This window comes from Lagopus leucura, unplaced genomic scaffold (assembly GCF_019238085.1).
Source record: "Lagopus leucura isolate 7727_CA_CO unplaced genomic scaffold, USGS_WTPT01 Super-Scaffold_741, whole genome shotgun sequence".
NCBI classification, from domain to species: domain Eukaryota; kingdom Metazoa; phylum Chordata; class Aves; order Galliformes; family Phasianidae; genus Lagopus; species Lagopus leucura.
Window position 1 is genome coordinate 2,852,199 of NW_024962256.1, and position 21,855 is coordinate 2,874,053.

Here is a 21,855-nt window from a genome sequence, read left to right on the forward strand (position 1 = left end):
ACATCCTATTAATCTACGTAATTTCATCAGTGCTTTATCTGCTTTCTCATGTGATGAAAGTAAAGAATTTCACTAACAACAGTAATATCTGCTAATAGGACTTCTACTAGGGCCTGTATTTAGAAGCTTCACGCTGTTCTACAGTTTCTTCTCTTCCATAGTTGACTCTTGAAGACAATGGAGATGTCTCACTTTCTCATCTTCACGCAGAGAGGAAGATGTCATTTCTGTGAAAGTGATATCAGTCATTAATGCAAATAGAAAATTGTATTGGCCCCTCTGAAGTAGATTTCTTTTGCCTCCATTAGGCTGGGGCTTTGCAGAGATCTGGGTTTCAGAGAGGACAACCATATTTATTGAATGAAACTGGCACTCCTGGTGTTCCTCCAAAAATGAAGTTGCCATTGCAGACAATGATTACATGATAGACCTAAACACAAAATTGTAAGTTTTATTAATTTAATTCGTATATTTGAATTTGTCTGGTACTCAGGCTGTCTCTGTCCAGAAAATTAGGTGTTTTGTGGGAGAACTGAATGAAGAGATGCAAGCATTTTGTGAAACTTGAGGAGAATTTGGGTCCCAGAATGGCTTTAATATTTTCAAGATTTAACATACATGGCTGTGATTTCTAATGGAGAAAAAACTTTTCTTTGTGCAGATAAGTTTTAATTTCCTTTAAACGTGAGAACAAATTGGTGGATATGCTGAAAGCATTAGAGAAAATGGAACGGACTTCAGCTTAACTGGTGTGAGAGTGGCACAGCAAAACCTGAGTTTTCCATGCCCTGCACTGTCACTGGGGACGTTGCCTGGTCACCCAGCAGTTCAGTGCACTCTGTGATGAGAGTGATATGACTTCCCAGCTCAGTGGTGCTTGTGATGGTAATTCCTTCTAAAGATTACGAGATGGCAGAGCTGGGTAAATATTGCATAAAAGCTCTGACAAATAGAAATGACTGTACAGTGGTGGTGCAGCAGCAGCTTTTTGTCTCTCTCACACTGCTCCAACTCCAGAACAAGCAGAGATGGAAAATTGTTTCCAGAGGCACTACAGAGCAGCAAGTAGGCAGGCTGGTGGAATATCAGTCATGTCAACTACAGTCAGTGTAAGTGATCTCATCAAAAGCGGCATTTCTTTTTGATTGCTTTCCAAATCATGGTTTCAGTTTTTAATTGCGACAGTCAGTGCAAATAAACGTGAGTCTATGCTGCCTCTCTTTCCTTTTTTTCCCCACTTGTACAGGAAAAGCCTGAAAATACGGAATGCAACTGAGCTTTTCCCTCTAGTGAATGTCTACAGAGAACCAAGATGTCAAGCAGCAGTGCAATTTGAATTTGTGTTGTGTGGCTTCAATGCTACCTAGGAGTTGAATTGCTTTTCTAGCCTGTGGAATGACAAACAAGTAGCTGGAGATGCCAAGAGTATGGACACCACTGCTGGAGGGATGCTCAAGAGGTTTTAGAGCAAGATCAGTGTTATCAGGCTCCCTTGCACAGTGTGACCTACACTGCTTAGATAGGTGTATCACTCAGTACCACTTTTCTTATATCCATAGCAGAGATTACTTCAGTCTTCCTTCTTTATCTTTGCAGGCTTTCTGATCTCACCATCTTCTTGCTCGTGTTTTAACTGCATATGAAAAATAGGCATGTTTAGGAGTAAAATTGTTATGAAAGTCTCAGTGAAATTACTGTAATTTGTTACTGTAAACAGATGATCTGTATGTCTTCAATTACGTTTCAGGCAACCAGTCTCTGAAAATGCAAATATGTGGTTTAGTGCAGCACAGGCTGCAAGAAGGGGGAAGAGATGCGTGGGAGAACCTCTTACTACTGCTTGATCTCGTGCTGCTGATGGTATTTAGCAGAGGAAAGTACAGTTTATTAAACTGTAGGCTGTAGCAAGAAGCGTCATGCAGGGACAGAGGCTGGCTGAAGAGTTCCACAAAATGCAGTCAGTTCAGAAACCCAAATGCTAGTACTGCCCTGACAACAATGGTCTTCCTAGGCTTCCCCTATTGTCCTGCAGCTCCTCAGTGCATCTCAGAGGATGCTTCTTGGGACCCTTATGTTTCCCCTGACAACAATCTGTTTAATTATGGGCATCCTTACTGCCTACTAGGTCTGAAAATTAAGGTGCCCTTCTCTCTTGACAGTGGTCCCCATGACTGAAGACTTGTGGCCTTGCTCTGACTCCTGCTCCTCACTCCATTCAGACATTGTCTGAGCTGGAAGGCACTGTGGCTCTCCTTCCCTTAGAGTAGCTCTCCAGGAGCTGATGCCAGGCACTCTGATCAGATCAACATGCATGGAATCAGTGTCCTGAGTGACAAAATCCCAACACTTTTCAGGTAAGTTCGTCAAAATTTCTGGAGGAGAGTAAAACATAACAAGAGAAAGGCTTTACAAGGAGAGATTTCCTAAAGCTAAGCCTATGAAGCCAGAAAGTCATTTCAAATTCTGTGTTTGAGAACTCGGGTTCATACCGTTCTCCACATGTTTAACTTCGTTCAGCCTCCATATGTTCATCCATTCCAAATTTCTTTTCTAGATGATTTTCTACTAAGGATCTTCTCAGAGAGAAGGTGGGAGCTGTTGCCTTACAGTTATTATTATATCAATTAATATAAGCGCTATCTTTAGACTCTTTGCTCCAGTAGTTCAGCAAATCCCTTAAACAGGGAAGCAGTCCAATAGTAATGGGATAAACAGATGGAGAAGCAGCATCTATAGTATCTACCGTAGCATAGTATTTCTTGCTTCTTCCTCTTGTCTGGGATCTACCATATTGGGTAGATGCTGTCAGTGACAGGATGCTAAAGTCAATGAATTTCACGTTTAATTCAAAACAGAAGACTTTCCTTCTGCAATTCTTTTGTTGTTTCTAGGTCTTGCTTCTTTGTTTCATGGGTTTATTTCATCCATCAAAAGAAAAGAACATACAATTCAAGGTGGATGTGCTAATGAAAATACGTCAGTATCAAATCCAAACAATATTGTAAAGCTCAAACTGAGGCTTCTCCATATGGTACGTTGATATTGCCAGCCAAAAACACAACATGCAACTTCCAGAGCTGGGTTCGGTGAACTTTAAAATCTGTACGAAAATAACTGGCGACAGCTTTTCTCAATGCAAAATCCTTGCTACTCTCTCCCAGAAAGAGCTGTTCCCTGCCGTTTTTCAGCACCTCCTCCTCCCCGTCTGCTTGTTCCTTCCTCCCTCTGTTCTGCTTTTTCCCACGTTTGTGTGATGTCCTCCATCCCCAGCTCTTGTCCTTGTGACAGAGAGAGGATTCATCAGAGCTGTCTGTCCGTCTTACTTTCCAGAGACATTACATCACCTGCTGCTGAGCAAAGCTGCTTCCCTATAGCTTTCCCATTCTGAAACAAGATCTGTCTTGGATCAGTCCCGTTGTCTAGCTGCATCCATCTATATTCCTGACCTGACTCCAATGGCTGATGTTTCTCTTGCTCCCAGACTTCTGAACCAGCAAGTAGTTCCCCAGGGCTGGAGCACAGTGCGGAAGTTTGACTGAAACCTTAGCTCAACCTGAAACCATGAGCTGTGTGAGACAAGTCATAAACCCATCTCAGACCTGCTCTAATTGGGTCTGCAGCCATCTTCTGTGCCTTGTGTGTCACCAATGCTTCTCTCTCTTGTCATCCCTAGCTTTGGGATGTTCCCAACACTGCAGCTCATGGGAATAACTAAATGATGTTAGCCTGCAGTTTGTCTCCTCAGAGTTGTAGGCCAGAGAGATGTGGTGATAAGGAGTGATGCCTTTAGGCTTGCTTTGTAGGTCATCAAGTTTCAAGATTTTCATCATAAATTCTTCCAGTATGACACCTATGGATGTGATATCCAGAGCAGTCTTCTCCACAAGAAGTGTTAGTGGGAGCAATGCATCTCCTTCCTGAGTCATAAGAGCATGAAGTCTGCATTGCAGTGGAGTAGGAAATTGGGAAGCAGAGTGCCATAAATTTGTGGCTGATCTATGTGCTGGGTCTGTGCCAATGTAGCTGTACGTGTACATGTGGGCATATTTTGCGTGGTGTAATCTTTTTGATAGCAGATGCAGCTGCATGAGGATAGAGGTCTTTATATCAATAAATTTCATTCTGAAATATAAGCACCTTCTTAAAGCTCTAAAGCTAAAATTTTATAGAGAAGCTGCTCTATTTTTGACCACTAACTGAAGTCACACAGGTACAGAAATGTGTGCATAAGAGCACTGAGTGGGAATGTAGCAAATTAACCAGTGATTATGAAGAAAGTCCAGCTAAAGAAAGGGTGATGTTTGAGGGGAACAAAGCCAGGTTTTGGTGTATGAGTTTGCGAACATTTCTGCAGTTTTGAAGTGCATCTTGGTGGTAGTGCTAAATAAGTTGTATTCTGGTTTCTTTCTTTCCTTCTCAAAATTTCTGAGTGCCAGTGAGACTAAAGAAGACAATTTCAGTTGTGACATTAAGGCTGAAAAGATTAACAGTTCCTCAGCAGGAGGCCTACTGCTAAGAAAACAAGAGGAACTTGAAACATGTATAGCATAGCACACATAGCAGCCAGTGTTCTTTGTATCACAGGATATAAAACATGTAACGAGACAAGAAAGAATTGGAGAGTCGTGGTACTGGATGACCTGGGCCAAGGAAAATGGCTGGAAGCTGTGGATAGCAGCAACATTTTCCTTCCGATGCCCCTAAATGTGGATGACTGAGTACAAATGAAGTGGTCTTCTTAGGACATCGTGCTTTAACTGCTGTATTTGAAGTAGACAGTGGGAGGAAATGAAGAAAGGGGAGGATCCAGCTCTAATTTTATTTTGGGGGGAGAGCTGTGTAAGGATTAATCGAGAGAAAAGAAAATAAAGACTGGAATGGTACAGGCTAATCTGTGAGTCATCTGTGGGGATTCTCCAGTGGAGAGTGGTGGGGCCCGTGCTGTCAGCACAGGAAAGGCCCTGGCTTCTCTCTGCCCTTCTCCCTCATGTCTGGAAACTTTCTAAAATAAAGGTCTGCTTTCAAATGACTGAAATCTGGGATGCACATGAATTGTTCTCAAGACCCTTTCGGTTTTGAGCAACGCGTTTCTCCACACTCTCTTCTCAATAAAAAAGAGGAGGGAGGGGAAGCAGTTGGATTTGGATGACTTCTATCATGAAGAATTTGGTGAAATATTTCTCAAGCTCTTCAATCATGTTGCCTCACTTCATGCTGTATTAAACTGTCAGGTTAGTCAACAGCGTGACAAAAAGGAAAACATGAAAGGATGCTAAGCAGAGCTGACACATTCAAAATGTGACTCCATTGTTGCATGCCCACTAGCTTACAGCAGACTGAAAATGGCTCTCTTATACAGTATTTTATACGGCCTTTTCTCAGAGCTCAGCCTCAGGCTGTCTTACTGGGACACAACAGGTGCTGGATAGTTGGTCCAGGAGCAGTTGGGCTCCAAGCATCCCAAGGGAGTGTGTAGAAGTGCCCAGCTTCAGCATCCTGGAGACTATTCCATAGACTGAATTAATTGTCACCTTCATGAGCTGAAGAAATTAGTGTTTTCAAATTCAAACCATCGTTAAAAGTGACTGCTATCTATACAGAAACCTTAAATTTTGTCTAGGGTGGCTGTGTTACAGCCATGGAGTTTAAAGCAATCCACTATTTAGAGAAGGGGGCTATCTTTGCAAGCAGATAGGGAAACTTAAATAAAACAAAGTGCCTATTACTTTTTTCTATTTGCAGTCTACAATCTTGTTCTTATATCATTATTATTACCTCATTGTATCTGAAGCAACAAGACTTTAATTATGTGTGCTATTTCATGGGGTGCTATGACTCCTTTTTATATAGACATTTCTACAGAAAAGATCTTTGGCAGTCACTGAGATACTCCTCATAAAACAATAAGCAATAAGTCAATGCTGAAACAAGCTAGAAAATCTAAAATTCTCCTTATAATCTCAAAGGAGTGCCTCTTGCACAGCAGAAGGCCATCACTTGAACCTTTTTCATGTAAAATGCATCTGGGAAGTCTTTCTCAGTAGTGTGGTTTGTTAAGGATGTAGGCAAGTAATTATTCTTATGTGGGGTGTCTGTTGTAGATGCAAATCCCCCATGAATCACAAAGAAAACAGAGTTTGGTTGCCTGCAACTTCCAGTTTACCGTCTAAGAATGTCTGTAGGGAATGTATTTCTTGTGCAATGTCTTGTTTCCTGAGCAATGTGCCGGCTCTTCTGGTGCTGAGCTGGAAATTTTAAATGGTCTTCTATCCTGAGCAACAATGTAAACAACTGACAAGACAGGAGAGGTTTTTGACAACCTGTGTTGACAAAAGGCAATACACATATGATTTAGATGAAAAACCTGAGAGAAAAACAATGTTGAGGCTCTAAATCTGAGAACAGAATAATCCAGAAGTCATAGTGTGAGAAAGAGAAATTCAGCAAAATGATGCCCCACCTCTGGAGGCATTCAAGGCCAGGCTGGATGTGGCTCTGGGCAGCCCGGCCTGGTGGTTGGTAACCCTGCACATAGCAAGGGGGTTGAAACCAGATGATCATTGTGGTCCTTTTCAACCCAGGCCATTCTATGATTCTATGAAATGGTAATTGCTGAAGGGAGGTGAAAGGGACCAGGAGGTGAATCTGGCAATAGCATGCAGAAATAGGAAGATAATATCAATCTAGAAAGTACTTGGAAGGGTAATAGCTCTGAGTATTAAGTTTAGGGCTAGCCATGTCATGGTCACTACCTTCCTTAGCCAGCACCTGAGGCGGTGCAGAGGGTCAGTCTAGTGTGGGCCAAGATTAAGACAGGTCTATGCAAAGTGTTACACTGCTTTAATTACTAGTTGTAAGCTGAATCTTGGCAGAATAAACAAGCCTAGAGTGTAGGAAGGTAATTAGCTGTGCCCAGACAAGCTACTTTGCAGCTAGCTAGAAGAAAACAAAAGAAATAAGTGTTAAGAGTTTATTCTTATTCTTTTGAAGCTTGCTAAACAAAAGATGATGGCAGCCTATCTTAGTGTCATCTGCAGTTATTTTTGAATAGACTGAGCAATCACTTTTGGCTTTGTCAGAAGCTGTCCATTAGTCCTCCTGGCTTTTCATTGTTGTCTTTGTGGTTTTTGTTTGTGTGTTTGTTTGTTCTTTAAGGTGAGGGAGGAATGAAGCTCTCATATTTCCTTCTTTCCATTGCATCAGTGATGTTATGGTTCTGTGTGTGGGAAGCAGTTTCCAATTTTGTTCCTGCAGTCAGCTGTGGCTGCAATGAATGACCTCTGGAGGGAGGTCCAGAGACTTGGTGCTTTAGGCAGATGATTAACTGTTCTCATTTGTGACCTTAGTTGTTTCCATGTACAGGAGATCATAGCCGCAATGAGGATTTTTGGGACCCTTGGAAAAATGTGAACCTAAAATTAACTGCATTTATATTGCTTATTCATAAAGTGTATTTGGAGTGAATCTTAAGCTAGGAATGAAGATTTCAAATTAGCTCCTTGGGCCAATTAAATGTGTTGGTCCTTTGCAGGTTGATTAAAATGTGCTCTCCAGGAGGAGAGAGAAAATTGCATCTTGCTGAGGGCCAGGAAGAAGTGGCCCTGATGTGTTTTTGAAAGACACAATCAAAAACACAGCTTCGGTAAGGGATGATGAATAGAGAGCACTTTGCACAATTACCAGTGTCCCAGCCTCATGCTGGGCACGTTGTGATCACTGTAGTGGCATCCATTTGTTCAGGAGAGGCTCCTTCCACTGCTGTGTGCAGCTCCAGTCACCTTCTGATACTTTGATTGCAGCTGGTGGATTTCCTGCAGCACAGTGCCCGTGTGCATGAGTACCACGTGGAGTCGCTTAACCTCAAACAGAGTGGTTAAAAAAGAGAAAGCCTCTTGCATGTGTGTGAGTCCTTTGTGCTTGGTGCTGTGTTGTAGGTTTATCCAAACTTCCCTAAATCCTTTAACCACTGAGACAAAGAACCATTATGCCAGTGCTCACATGCTTGGAGTGTGTGTTCTCTCACCCACCTGGCTATGCAGATTAGGGCCCAGGCTGCCTTTTAAACGAAGCTCTGACCTGTCCACTTTGCAATAAGGATGTCTGTAATGGTAGGGAAATGGAGCTCAGCCTTGGTAATCTTTCAGCATGATTTTACTCACTGCCAAACGTGTTTTTTTTTCTTGGGCATTTCTCTTCTTCCTGAGAATCTCATCCAGCAAGAGTTTGAAGATTTTGAATGTTTGGGATATCTTGTGGTCCATCTGGAACTGCAGAGCAGGGGAAGGTCGTAAGTTCCCAGTGAAGCATTATTACAGCACAAAGTAGAGCTGTTACCATCATGGACGTATCAGATTATACCCTTCTGTATATGTTAAGAGTTACGTGCACAGCTCTATGAGAGCTCCATGTTCCAGGCACAAGAGGAAGTTCTTGGGCCCAAAAGGAGCTCTTTCAGTGTGCCTCTGGCAGCTGGACCCCTCAGCGGGTCCTGACTTACCTTCTTCAGGAAACCAGCTTGAAGTCTGCACTAATATGGGTGCAAAGCTGGAGACACCCAGATCTCCTGTACAGCATCATGGCGGAGAAGTGCCTTCCTGCACCTACAGGGGAAAGGCAAGGCTTCAGAGTTGGAACTGGCAACTGGAACATGAATGATGGTGTTGCTGAAGGCCTGTGGAGGAGCGGTACCAGATTCCTGTATGGATGTGCTTCTGAGGGTGCTGCCTGCTCCAGAGGTGTTTTCTAACCTCACACAACCGAAGGCACATCCAGTGCTCCCTGTGCTTTTCATAGCCATGTCTCTGGCACTGATGTAAAGCTCCTCTGTCCTCCAAAACTTTTGCAATAGCACTGCATTCAGTCTCACAGGACAGATGTTCTGGGAATGATTCTAGCAAAAAGGCTGAGAAACAAAGAACAAGATTCTTGGAATCTTTTCTGAAGAATGTGAACAAAATTTTTATCTTAAAAAAAAATCACATTCCTGCCCTTTCCTCATTCTTTGTTTGACAAATTGTTTTCTATTTACAGCCAGCACTTTTTAATGCGTTCTCCCTCCCCCAGCCTACTGGGTTCCTATTTTCTCCTTCTGACAATGTTACCATATGGTTCTATTATTCAGAGATTCCTAAACATGTATTACAGCAGTCCTGAAAAATAATTAGGTGCTGCTGTGGTGTAAAAGCACATCTGTGCTCAATGGCTCCCAGTGGAAATTATGGGATAAAACATCCCAAGACACTTTCCTATCTTTCTTCTTCCTCTCCCCCCCACTCCCATTTTCTTTCCTTCCCCACACACAACAAAAGTAAGCAGCAAAGGGGAAAAATTTCTGTGTGAACAGTTATTATCATTTTCTTTCTTAAAAGCAAAGCACATTGTGATTTGTGGTTTTTGAGTACAGCTAGAGGAAGAGATCTCCAGGGAGGAAAAGGTATATATTTAGAGTCTGTACATTTATAATAGAACTTAATTCTATGTTGATAACCAATGATTTACACCCTTTAATCCAAAAGCCCTCCTGTGCCCTGTCAGGAATTACAGCGTATGTCCAGCAAATTGGTAACCATATGCTTCAGCGAATGCGTGGTCCCTCAGCACTTCCCCTTCTCTGTTGCCATGAATGGTGCCCTGTTAAAGCAGTCTGTTGTCATGATTTACTCTGCCTTTGTTGAAGGCTTTGTCAAGGGAAGGTTACTTTTGGATTCTTTTAATGTTGCACGTTCCGTGTAAGGCTTCAGGCAGTTTTTGCTGGAGAATTTCACAAATGAATCAATGAGGAAAAGTTTTCTCAGCTCCCGATGGAAGGCATAGAGAAATCTCCCACACAACTTCTTCTCCCAGGTGTGTATTGGGAAAACAAATGAAAATCAGAGCTATCAAAAACAGGATTCACAGCCATTTTGCTCCCACCCCCTCTGCTTCACTCACCTTGATGCCTGCTGATTCTGCTGTTGGAACCAAACAGTTACAGCACAGACAACAAAAGCCTTCCTTGGTGCATTGTGGAATAGAAACAGAAAGAGTCCCAGTATAGTTTTTTCCCTCTCTGTGACTGGTTTTTAACAGAAACATTACAGTGCCTTCGGAGCAGTGGCTGGAAGATAAAGCTAGCTCATGTTAGAGGGGCACCAATGAGTGAGCCTGCTGCTGCTCTTCCAGCAGGAAAGATTATCCCAGATAAGCAACAGCAGGGTCATGTTCAACAAATTAGCTTGACTGATGAACCCTGCACTCTTGTCAGTATTAATGCCTGCTAAGTTAAGCAGGCCCAGGCTTTATTCTGAAAACTTATCCTCAGAGACCAATGCAATTGAATCTATTTTTTTCTTACAGATGCTGTGTAGGAGGAGCTCTGGGTCTTCTCCAACGAAGACACGTTATTACAGATGAATTTTTTACCTAACCTGAGCAAGCCACTGTACTAACGGTGACTGGAGGTAAGTGGCTACCCTGGGCCCTGTGGGAGGGCAGGGGTATCCCTGCTAAGTGTTGCATGGTCTCTATTCTGGTCTCACAGTGCCCAGGAGCACAGGGCAGCTCAGCCCAGGACAGTGTTGGAGGCACTGCTCAGCAGGCGAGCCCTGGATGGTCTTCATCAATCACTTGACAGCACAGCGGCTGGCAGTTCACACGCCTTTTCCACTTGGAGGCACTTGTTGCCTCCCACTGCATGTCCTCAGCCCCTCCCAAACAGACTTGAAAAAACAGAGTGCTGTCAGTACCAGTCAGTTCCCCGACAAATAATGTAACAATATTCACCCAAACGGCATTATTAAGGATCACTGATCTGCTCTTCCTTCAGCAGGCAGGTAGTCATTTTGTGTAGCTTTGCTCAGAGGAAGGCAGATTTTAAAAATATCTTCCAGACTATGTCACGGCAAGGACCCCAGTACAAAGCAAGACTGTGGGCTGGAGCTACTGCTGTGGTGTTGGAGGAGCACAGAGCGAGGTGTGCTGCCAGCACTGCCCGGTGTCCTGAAGCCTGGAGCAATGGGCTCCAGCCCCCAGGGCTGGGAGGATGGAATCAAGCTTTCTTGAATGCATTTCAGTGTGCTAAAGAATCATTTCCCTCCATTAAAATCTTGAACTGATTTATGAAGTGAGATGCCAGAGCAAATCCTTTGACTCCTCTGCTGAGTTCATCTTTTATCCCTTCACTAATTGGCATTTCTTTAAGTAGTAGAGAACCGTTGTTCCTAAAAAGGAATAGCACACCTTAAATATTTGCTGATGCATATTTGAAAACCATCTGGCGTGAGTGGATTTATTGGTGTCAGATGAGAACTCTCCTGGGATGCCAGTGAAGGGCTGGGAAGCGCTGGTGCACAAGTTTTGTCTGTGGGATCCCAGCACTTCCAAGGTAAAGGAACAAAGATCAGCTTTTTCTTTGAGCTGCAGCATCTGCTGGAAAGAGACTTAGCAGTACAGTTCCCATAAGGAAGATAATATTTGTCCTGTCTCAATGTCAAATTTGCTTCCCCTCCTATTCCCAGTTTGGTCTGGAGTTTGCATATCTCCATCCCCAGAGTGCTTGCTTTGTTTCAGCTCTCTAAAAGGCAGACTGGAAGATGAGAAATCAGATTTTATTCTTGCCTCTGCCAAAATATTCTTGTGACTTTAGGCAAACAGTTTTCCTTGCAAGGAAAATATGAATAATCTTTTATATAATGCAAGCAGTAGTCACCTATTTCATAGCACTATGGGGAAGTTGGTTTTGTTTAGATTCATAAGATTGATACCTGAGCTGAATTTGCTTAGACTTGTTAGGGGAATCTGAAGCTGAGACTTGAGTTCAGTCTGTTCATTTTCTTTCTGAAATTCTATTGGAGAGCTATTCAAATTGAACAGTCCTCCCAGCAGATAGGGGGGAAAAAAGGGAAAAAAAAAGATCTATGTTTATTCTGGAGGAGTAACACCAATTTTATATATAGATAGATAGATACAGATATAGATATAGATTCATTCTCCAGAAATGTGTACACTTTGGCGAAAATGCTATTTTTGTTACAGAAAAAGATTTTAAAAAAAATTCCCTGGAAAGAACTGTACTATGTTCATTGGATATTGCTGTGTGTCTTTGCTTCTCATCTGCTAGTTGGAAAGGAGTACCAAACAAAAGCCTTTTTGTCATGAAAATCACCCACCAACCTCTGCCAACTGTCAGTCAGAGGAACAATAAGTGTGAGAGCCAAACATGCCACCCACCAAAAACGTGTATGTGAGCTGGGTTAAAGGACAAAGAAAGAAATTTGCACTCGCAATAGTCCAACACAACAGCGTGGAAACAGCTCTGCCAGCACAGCTCCTTTCCCCCACCCCGTGGGGTGATTGGACCATCTGGATTTCTCCGGATTCAGGTTTTCAGGGGCACAGTTCCCATCAGCACCACCAAACGGAAATCATTTGTTCCCAGATCTGATTGCAGCACAGGTCGTAACTGAGTCCTTGACTGTTATGGTCTAGGTTGGGCCATAGGCTAATTTGGGACCAACCAAGAATATAGATGGGAACAAATAAGAGAGAGGAATGTCATAGCTTGAAACTAAATTCAGCTGCAGCTCATAAATGAGAAATGGAAATCAAAATCCCCAGGCAGGCACAAAGGGTTTTGTGAGGCTGTTCTTGTTCACATGATGCAATCTCAAGGTTCGATGCCACCAGAAGGAATGACTTTTCACCACTTCCTTTCTCCTTCCTGGTGCCAGCTGATATGTCTGGGTATTGAAAAGTCCCTGATGACACTGCACCCTACTCACATGTCAGCATGACAGCTCCAAACATGCATTGGGTTTTGCCAAAGGTGCAGTTGAAGGGACCAAGAAAGCATCTATATCCAGTATATCCTGGAATAGTACAATTTGATACTGATACTGTAGTTATTGGAGATGGATTTCAGGCTATTCAAATCAGTCATCTGCTCAATAAGCCCAAAATTACAGTGCCATATGCTTGGTTTGCCTGAACGGATCAGTGAAAGGAATTGCCATCTTCAAATACAGTGACAGTTACCCCACCAAAGCAGTTTTAACAGGGAAGAACATCAACAGGGGCAGCTCAAGTGAGCTTTCAGCACTGGAACAGTGGACATTTTGAAGTTTAAGAATAAATAAATAGTAAATAATAATAATAATAATAATTCACAATAGAAGAGCCTCCTTTTTCCCTCTAGGTAAATACGCAAGCCATAAATAATACTGCAGGTATGATGCAATGCTGGGGTATTTTTGTCTCTGGCATTCACTGAGATCGGGTTTCTTGCTATGCAGTAATTTCCAAATACTTTGGCATGTCAAGTCACAGGCACTCCCACAAGGTGCTCGCCTGACCGACACACACCTGGTGTAGTGTTCTAAGTGGGGGAAATGTGAGGAGGGGAGCGTGGTACCAGTGTGACTACACTGATCAGGGGTGTGGGCTCCTTCGGTTGTGTTTTTAACTGAGAGGGCTGTAATACTGTAAAGCTTCCTGCAATTCTGCTGCTGTTTTGTACAACGCAATACTTATTTCCATTCCACTGTGCAAACTGTGCCCCTGTGTTGGTTATGGGTGGGATTCCCCAAACTGTACGGAGTGTGCTGAGTATGTTTTCAGATTCTTACCCATCATAGCTTTGGTCATACTTGTGCCATCTGTAGCCAAGGAGGAATCAGTGACAAAGTCACTTTCTCAGAGATTCCCTTTAGAGGCCATGCATGCCAGCTGCAACTTTAACTGCACTGTCTTTGTCTTTCTTCCAGTTGCCCGAAGTTATCAGCTATATTCAAATCCTCTTCTGTTTTCAAAAAAGAAAAAATTGACCGCATCATTTCTGTGAGGCTGAGCTGGCTATTACCCAAAGATATTATATAAGAGCTGTACAGTTACTGACGAAACCAGCAGAGCCCACAGCAAGCTGCAGAGCTGTATTTCCTCCCTCTCTCCCTCTGAAACTCCTCTGTCACTAAAGAAATTTCTCAATTTTCCCTGATGACAGAGCAATAATATACTGCTCCTTACAAAGCCAAAAAGCTGCTCATGTTCGGCTGGAGCACAAAAAGCTGCAAGCCAGGCTTTCAAAAGATAATAATGCTTCAGTGCAGCTACACACAAGACAAAAACTGTTTGAAGGAAGCAAGATGCCAGAATTAGAAATTCAATGCTGGAAAACAGCATGCATTTCCTGTCCCTGTGATGTTATTATATTGAAAAGGCTGCTGCCAGGCCAATACTTCTGTATCCTTCTTGCTAAATAGAGAAGATCTACCCAAATGTCCGCCTTTCTCTGTTTGCTCGCCTGTCTGCTTAGTAACTTTCAAATAATTGGCCCTAACAGAATTGCTCTGACGTAATTGTAAACAAGCGCCCTCCTGAATGAACCTCTACCTGATTCATGGTGTGACACTGAATCCCTCGCTAGTTTGCTGTGTCACTACCTCAAGTGGTGTGCTAGGGGCTGGTAACTAAATGGGTGGTTAGGAGAGATCTCCTGGCTCACTTGGAGTTGTGGACCTGATGGAAACAAACCTTAATGTCAGAATCAAGGCTAGAGCCTTTCTCCTCATGGAACGATTAAGAGGAAAAGGCCTCCAAGATCATCTAGTCCAACCACCAACCCCCCACCACCATGCCATTAAACCACGTCTCTCAAAATCGCCTGGGTGGACACGGGTACGAGTTGAACTGTTACCTTGTCTCTCTGGAGAGAGGGCTGGCGAAAGCAGTTTCATCCACATCCCACAGTTAAGAAACTGTGGCCCTGGGGACAAGCACAGCCGGCCGTGCCGAGTCACTCTCTCATGGCTTGGCTGTGCCTACTGATATGTGAAATGTGCAAACAGCCCCCACGGAGCTCCTTGGGAGCAGCATTTCCACACTGCAAGAAACTGTCTGCGCCCCTTGCACTGACTGGCATCTGTACTGACAGTCTGAAAGGAAATGCCTGAGTGGCTCACGTCTAAGCTATGTCTCTGCTAGGTGAGACCATCCAGAGCTGAATCATTTGCTGAAAGGAAAGCCCTATGTTCAGCCCTATGGGTAGAGAGCATCAGGGCTCAGGACTCTGAAGTGAGTGCTGAAGGTATGGTTTCAAAAAGCAGAAAGAAGTAGCTGTTTTGTTTACCTTGCAGCTTTCCCTTCTAAAGAGGATGACGTTCATTTGGGAAGCAAAACAATAAGCTATGTATTGGTTCGACTTGCAGCTTTAGGGTACAATGTTTTGCATCTGATTTCTGGTGACCAGTGAACTAAGCTGGGCCATTTCTTTTCAGAAGTGCAGAACATCCGTGATTAACTGGCATCATTTAGACTCCCACATTCTCTAAAATTTGGTCTTTCCAGATCAGTAAACTCAGAAACCAATTTCTGGTGCTTCACATCAGCTCAGATCTACAGAACTGCCCACACTGATTTTCACTATAATGGAAAGGATAAATCTGACATCACTGAGCCTCTTCCACTAAAATTCGGCAGCCTTTACTCATGTGAGGTGAGAAGGAGTTGTGTAGTGTATTATGTTCTTCTTGTACACCTCCCCCCCACACACTCACACACACTTATTTATATATATATACAATCCCCAAAGACTTTTTGTCTCAGCCACTTTTTAAAGTAAACTGCTCTACCTTGGATGTGTTCCATATCAAAGCTGGGAAGCCTTAGTACACACAAAACAGGCTGGATTGCAGATGATGAAGCAAACACTTATTTTACCTGCATTTATTTTTTGGTTTGACAGAGAGAACTTTCAGCACCTAGACCTGTGACTTTACAGGTGGTAATATTATGTTGCTACTGCAGTTCAGTTTGTTTCCTCCATGTAATCTCTAATGTTTCTCATGAAAGTTCATCTCTGAGGTAAGTGTACTCAGTGGGGACACTTGTGTATGTACCACTAGCCACCTGTTAAGAACTAAATGATTTCTCCTCTGCCAGGAGTGTGGATTCATGTTTTAGATCTGTTTCAAAAGAAGCAGTCCTGTCCTCCCCAAGCACCAGGCTGCATCTTCCTGCCACCTCCCTTCCCAGTGCTGGCACTTGGGCTGGAAAGGATTCGCCTCCTGCCTGCCTGAAGACATTTTACTTTCAGGGCTGTTTTTCAACTGGATCAGCAGGCAGGTCTGGCACAGCACCAAACCCCATGATGACTGGTACCCACACAAGAGAGCTGATGGCAATATATGGCAGGAAGGAAGCAGACTCAGATTGGTTTAAACTGACCATTAAATCCTTTAATGAAAGCTGCTAGTGTGTGTTAGCATTGATTTGCCTTCCGTGCATGTCATAGCCATCCTATCTTCAGGTGCCGACCAAGTTTCCTGCTCAGACTTGTTTACGAAGTCTCCTCTCCTACCTGCTGTAGAGAACCTGTTCTAGCAGGATCTAGCAGTGATCTCTAGAGAACCCTTCCAACTGCTATGATTCTGTGATTCTGTGACTTTCTTGCTAAGGTCCAGCTGTGGTGTAGCTCACGTCGCACTGCAGAGCTGATGGGAGACTGGTTCTCATCAGATTGGATCTATCTGGGGATTTACACTGCACCCCCATCCTACGGTTTCACTTCTTGCTTCTGATTCAGAGGAATTACAAAGCCTGAAATGAAAGTTAGCCGAAACTGTGACAGCCCCTCATTATCTCTTTTCTTTTGGTAACAAAGATGTACAAAAGTCTATCTGTGAGCAGAGCTGACATGAAGGGGCCAGGCTGGGTCAGGAAGCCTTTAACAAACACCAAACCAAGCTGCTATACCACGTCGGGGGCAGAGCTGGCAGCACAGCTTTACTCGTTGGTTTTGGTGATGTCCGCGAGCTTTTAGGGGGCAACTCCTGCCTGCACGGCACTTCGTGCTCCAGGAAGTGCGGCGCGTTTCGGCGGCAGGTGGCTAGGTGGCGCTGAGTCGTGCTGCTGTCCTTGCAGGGGGGAACCAGCTCAGGATCGTGTCGAGGTGTTGATTTAGAGTGTAACGGGAACAGCTTTTCTGCACAGACGTGACTTTGTGAGCCTCTCATGCAAAGCTGAAGAAAGAGGAGTCGCTGCTCTTTGTGCACCTTGCAAGCTGCGAACAGCTGGGACAAGGGACTCGGACAGAGATCCTGTAGTGTTTGTGGCCATGCAAAGTTATCTGTTGAGTCTGTATGCCTGTACAGACAGGGTGCCTCTTACAGGGTCACCTGGTGGGGAATGTCTCTACTTCTTGTCTCTTCTATGCAAGAAGTTTCAATAACAGTGGCCAATGTCTTCAGTAAGATTGCCACTTCCTTTGAAGAGCCAGGGGAACTACTGGATGTTCCTGGCACCCACAGTACCTTAATAAGCAAGGTCTGAGTGCTGTGCTCATCATGGCTTGACATCAGTGATGGGACACTTTTCTCCTGCAATTGCTTTTGCAAAGGCACATTTAGATTTTTCTCACCACCTGGAGCTATGCAAAGCTGCCATAACTGTGTAGAGAAGACTTTTCCCCCTCTCTCCTGAGGGATTATGTTAAAAATATGTGCATATTCTGTGTGACTTTGGTCTGATGAAAGCCCATGGCAGCTGAGCACAAGCACAGGTGTCAGCCAGGGGCTGAAGCCCAGCCCAGTCTGAGTGCTCCAGCTGGGCTCCTTCTGCAGGCAACAAATGAGGCAAGATGAGGCATTCTGGATGTCAAGAAGCCCTGCAAAATGTAAGAGGGCCTCTAAAAAAGTGTCCTTGCAGAGCTTTGCCTTGCTTGCATCAGTCATCCCTTCTAGGTGCTCTTTCCTGACATAACGTATGTGCAAATGTGTCGCTTGCTTAGCGCTGTAAAATGAAGGGAATTTGCTTCCTCTCTGACAGCTGAGTGATGTCTGCAGCCTGCTGTGAAACCCTCTGGTGACTCACTTCTCTCCTGAGGGGTTTCCACTGATAAATTCAAAAAACTATGTTCGCAGTATTATTTGTAGGCCTCTCCCACTCACTGTGTCCCGCCACGCTCTATTTGCCAGAGCACAGGCAGAAAACTCCCTCTGCCAGAGGCTCTTTCCTATGCCTCCCCGACACCTCCGAGTTCTTGGGGGCAGACACAGCTCTGAGAACAAATTACCCAAAAATTTGAAGAACTCAGAGCAACTTTTCTCTGTTCAGAAGTTAGCTGAGGGAGCAATTGAAGGTCTCAGTGGAGAGGTCACTGAGCAGAACCAATTCTGTCTCTAACCAAGCTGCGACCTCTCTCCTTTGTTTCCAGAGTCCTTTGGCACAAATAAGTAGTAAAAAGTCTTTGGGTCCAGAGAGAGCATTTCTGTCCTTTCTCTTAATACTTTCTACTGGTTTTGGTGCAATACGCTTGGGACTAAAAGCCTACACCTGCCTCTCTTAGGAGCCGCATGTCTTCAAGGGCTGAGTCACGCAGCAGAATAGCTCCTTGGATATGACTGAAATAACACAAAGAGCTTAGCAAAGGGAAATGGCATTCCTGGTGGGAAGATCCATGAGGCAGTGTTGCAAAGGAAGTGGTTGAAACCCACGTGTTGTGTCACTGCGGGCTGGGCTGAGCAAGGCACTGGCAGGAAGATCCATGGGCTGCTCACAGATGGCCTTTGGGATTACAATGCCTAAGTTCCGTGGCTGAAATCATTCATTTTCAAGGGAAAACTGGCTGAAAAGTCCTGCAGCAGAGCAGCCCAATGAGGTACTTACCTTTTCAGTGGCCTGAGCAACATTGTCAGCAGGGACATTCTTCAGAGCGTGCGTAGAGCTGAAGTCCATCAGTAGGTGACCCCTTTGGTCCCGTCAGCAGGAATTTCTGCTGCCTCAGCCCCAATCCAGCCCACTCTCAGGCAGTGGGTTAGGGTCAATCATTAACCTCTTCCGGCCCTCACTCCTCCAGAGGCTGGGAGCACAGGCTGCATTGTGCTCGGAATTCTCTCTCTTTGAGGGAAAGGCACAGCCTGGACCAACCATGCCTGCGTCTCTCCCACCCCCAGTTATCCCACAGCTTTGTTCCCACGTTAGAGCTGCAAAGAGGAAGCAGTGAGCTAGACCAAAGGCATTGCTGTCACTTAGTCACTTTGGCCATAAACCTCCTCCTTCCAGACTTTTGTGGAAAGGTGAGTTTTCCTGTAAGATTCAGCTTTTTGTTTCAAATCTGGCAAATAGAGAAGCATGCAGGCAGTGGGACCTGTCCTTGGGGTGGGTGTGCTCCTTCTTTAGACTGTGGGTCAGAGGTGGCTTCTAAAATCAGTGCACACAATGGAGCAGACAAACTTTTTCTCCTTAGGGTTTGTCTGCACAGGGACGTTTACCACTGTAATTATACCTTATGTTACACCAGTATTTCCACCCCATATGAATGTTCTTATTTTGAAATAAGTGTGTCCAAACAGAGCTACACTGGTGTTTTTAGCAGTATAATTATGCTAGCAAATTCTAAGTGTAGACCAGACTTTCGACGCCAATGTCATGTTACAGGGTGAAAAGCACTGCTACAAACCACCATTATCTTCTGATAGCTAGCAATTCTGTGTTGACTTTTGCTGTTACTTATTTTCACCATCTCGTCTTTTTTTAAACTCTTTCAGAGCCATCTTTAATTATTTCAGAACTTAAGATCCACTTTCCCCTCTTCTTCCTCCCATCTGAAATGCACACTCTGATTTCGATGATGATCACAAGTGCAGTTAGAAAACCTAGCAGCTCTGAAAAGCAAGTGCAGGACCTCATTATACACAGGCCCCTTTGGGAAAGGCATGTATAACAGGTAGCTCTCTCCACAAGCCCAGCAGCGGTGTGTTTATCAATTTAGACTCAGCATTATTGTCAGTATCTTCTGCAGATGGCAACAGCTTGTTCCATGTGAGAGGAATGGGAAATTTCCCAGCACACTGATGCCCTGATGTACAAGTTTAATTGAGACACCTTTAGAAGGACTCTGTCATTAATTAAGAATCACAGTTCCCCTCAGGATATTGATGCAGGCTGTGCTTACAATGTGTGCAAAGCCACGACTCTCAGAGAAGTGTTTGGAAGAGTAAACAAGAGGCACGTGGCATCCTGAAATCCTCCACCTGAGGAAAAATCAATGTTGCTTTCCTTGCAGCGCTTACGAACATCAGCACCCAGCAGACAGGAAATCTTACAAAAGGAAAGAGCAATGATTTAACAGATCATTATCTGTATTCTGTAATGGACATACGGCCCTTTTGGCTGGGCAGCATGGACATGAATTAGTAACCATGGCCCCAGTCAAGGGTATGCCTGCCAGTCACTTTCCTTGCCAAGGCTTAAATGCTGCTGAGATGGTCCTTGCTAATGCATCTAAATGGCTTCAGGAACCCAGCAGCTCTCCAGCACGGCTGAGCTGCCATATGACTGTCTGCATCTGACCACGTAGCTGCTTCCTGTGATAAGGGACGGGTTGTGCTGGCATCTGCCTGTATGCACAGGCTGTGACGACTGCAGCCAGAACAGCCAAGTGAGGATCTTTTCTGAGAGGCAGAGACTTGCACAAGGTCTCACAGTTGTCTCATTTCCCATTTGTCCCCTCTTGCGAATGTGGACACCTGGGCTGGGGCGGGTTCCCAAAATTGCACCCATGCAATCCTATCATCTTGGGTATATTTTTAGTGAGATGAGAAACAGTTCATGAGAAACCTGCAGGGTCAGGTGTCTTCTGCTAAAAATCTTGTGAAATGGAGATCTGAAAAAGAGCTAAAAAGCTTCAGGTATCCAAAGCTTGTCTGCTTTTCTTCCAGCTACATTCCCCGTCCCACAAGAAAATCTTGTTACTTTCATTCAAAGTCTGACTTCCCAAAGAGCAGAAAAAGAGATCCTGGCCCTAAATAACATTCACTTAAGCCTGTCAAAGACAGAAACTTTCTAGGGGAGGCAGTAGGAAACACTGAGCAGAATAATTTAAATCTTATCCTGCTGTGTTGCCGTGTTGCCCTCAAGGGGCTGCTGGGCTTCGTGACTCAAAGTCACCACTCGGAGGTTGGTTGGTGCTGCTGTCCTCGGGGGCTTTTCTCTGGGATGCAGAGAGCGGAGAGCCCTTTTTGGGGGTTTCAAGAGCCCATCCTCAGCAGCCTGAGAGTTGTCACAGCCACAAGACAGGGGTCTCTTTTGTGGAAGAAAGCAGTGTGAGAGACGTACTACTGAACCATCTTGTTGAGACTGTGTCACCCTGATAAACCACTGATCCAGAGATATGATACTGCAGCCTGGTGGCTCAGGTGTTTGCATGAAGAATGGATGCAGGTGTCAGTGATGGCATCAGGCCCTTAAGACTGGGCTGGGAGGAATGGTGGGTCAGCTGCACCTGAGCTTGCCTGTTTAGGAGAGGTGCTTCCCACTTCAGTTGTAGCTGGGTGGTTGAGTGGAGGTTGTGCTGCAAACACTAAAATGCCTGAGTTTTGGTGAGCACAGCCTTTGGTGTAAAGCCCCTGCTGAATAATCTAAAGACACAGCAGATGTTTCAGTGAGAGAGCAGCATTTCTTCCACTGGTAGATGTCCATGTGATCCAAAAGCAGAAGTTGAGCTATTGGGTGCGTTTAAGGTAAGCTGAAAGGTCTTCAATCTCCTGGAGCAGATTGTATTCTAAAGCTTTGGGAATGAGGTACCTAGATGGAGGGCAAGGCTTGACCTTGGTACTTGCAGTCCTTTTGGGGGGATAAAATTAGTAAAATAATCTAACTTCATATATTTGTACTATGTGATTCAAAGGTCTTTGCACTTCTCCCTGGTGACCAGCAATAGATCCAAAGGAATGGTGCAGAAATATGTTAGGGGTGGGTCAGGTTGGGCAGTGGTCGTGGTCCCAAGTTGCCGCAGTTCAGGAAGTTTAGGCAATGCTCTCAGATGTGAAGTTTGATTTTTTTTTTTTTTTTTTTTTTTTTTGGGGGGGGGGGGGGGGGGGGGGA

At 44.4% G+C, this 21,855-nt stretch overlaps 3 long non-coding RNA genes across 4 annotated transcripts in view; 2 read left to right on the forward strand and 1 right to left on the reverse strand.

The window, feature by feature from the left end:
* Positions 1-972: 972 nt before the first annotated feature.
* LOC122175828 lies at positions 973-10,937 on the forward strand. The gene is made up of 4 exons (XR_006177513.1): positions 973-1,109; positions 2,160-2,354; positions 10,336-10,439; positions 10,869-10,937. It is a non-coding gene; the product is annotated as an uncharacterized LOC122175828 (long non-coding RNA).
* On the reverse strand, positions 8,183-18,699 carry LOC122175829. The gene is made up of 3 exons (XR_006177514.1): positions 18,637-18,699; positions 8,498-8,600; positions 8,183-8,267 (listed from the first exon to the last, which is right to left on the reverse strand). It is a non-coding gene; the product is annotated as an uncharacterized LOC122175829 (long non-coding RNA).
* A 122-nt stretch (positions 18,700-18,821) lies between these two features.
* The window catches only part of LOC122175827, a 14,986-nt gene continuing 11,952 nt past the window's right edge, over positions 18,822-21,855 (forward strand). Inside the window, exon 1 of one of the 2 annotated variants that reach the window (XR_006177512.1) lies at positions 18,822-19,046. This is a non-coding gene — a long non-coding RNA (uncharacterized LOC122175827). Of the gene's footprint in view, positions 19,047-21,288; positions 21,492-21,855 lie in introns of those variants that run through there. The other variant, XR_006177511.1, reaches the window with a different exon arrangement.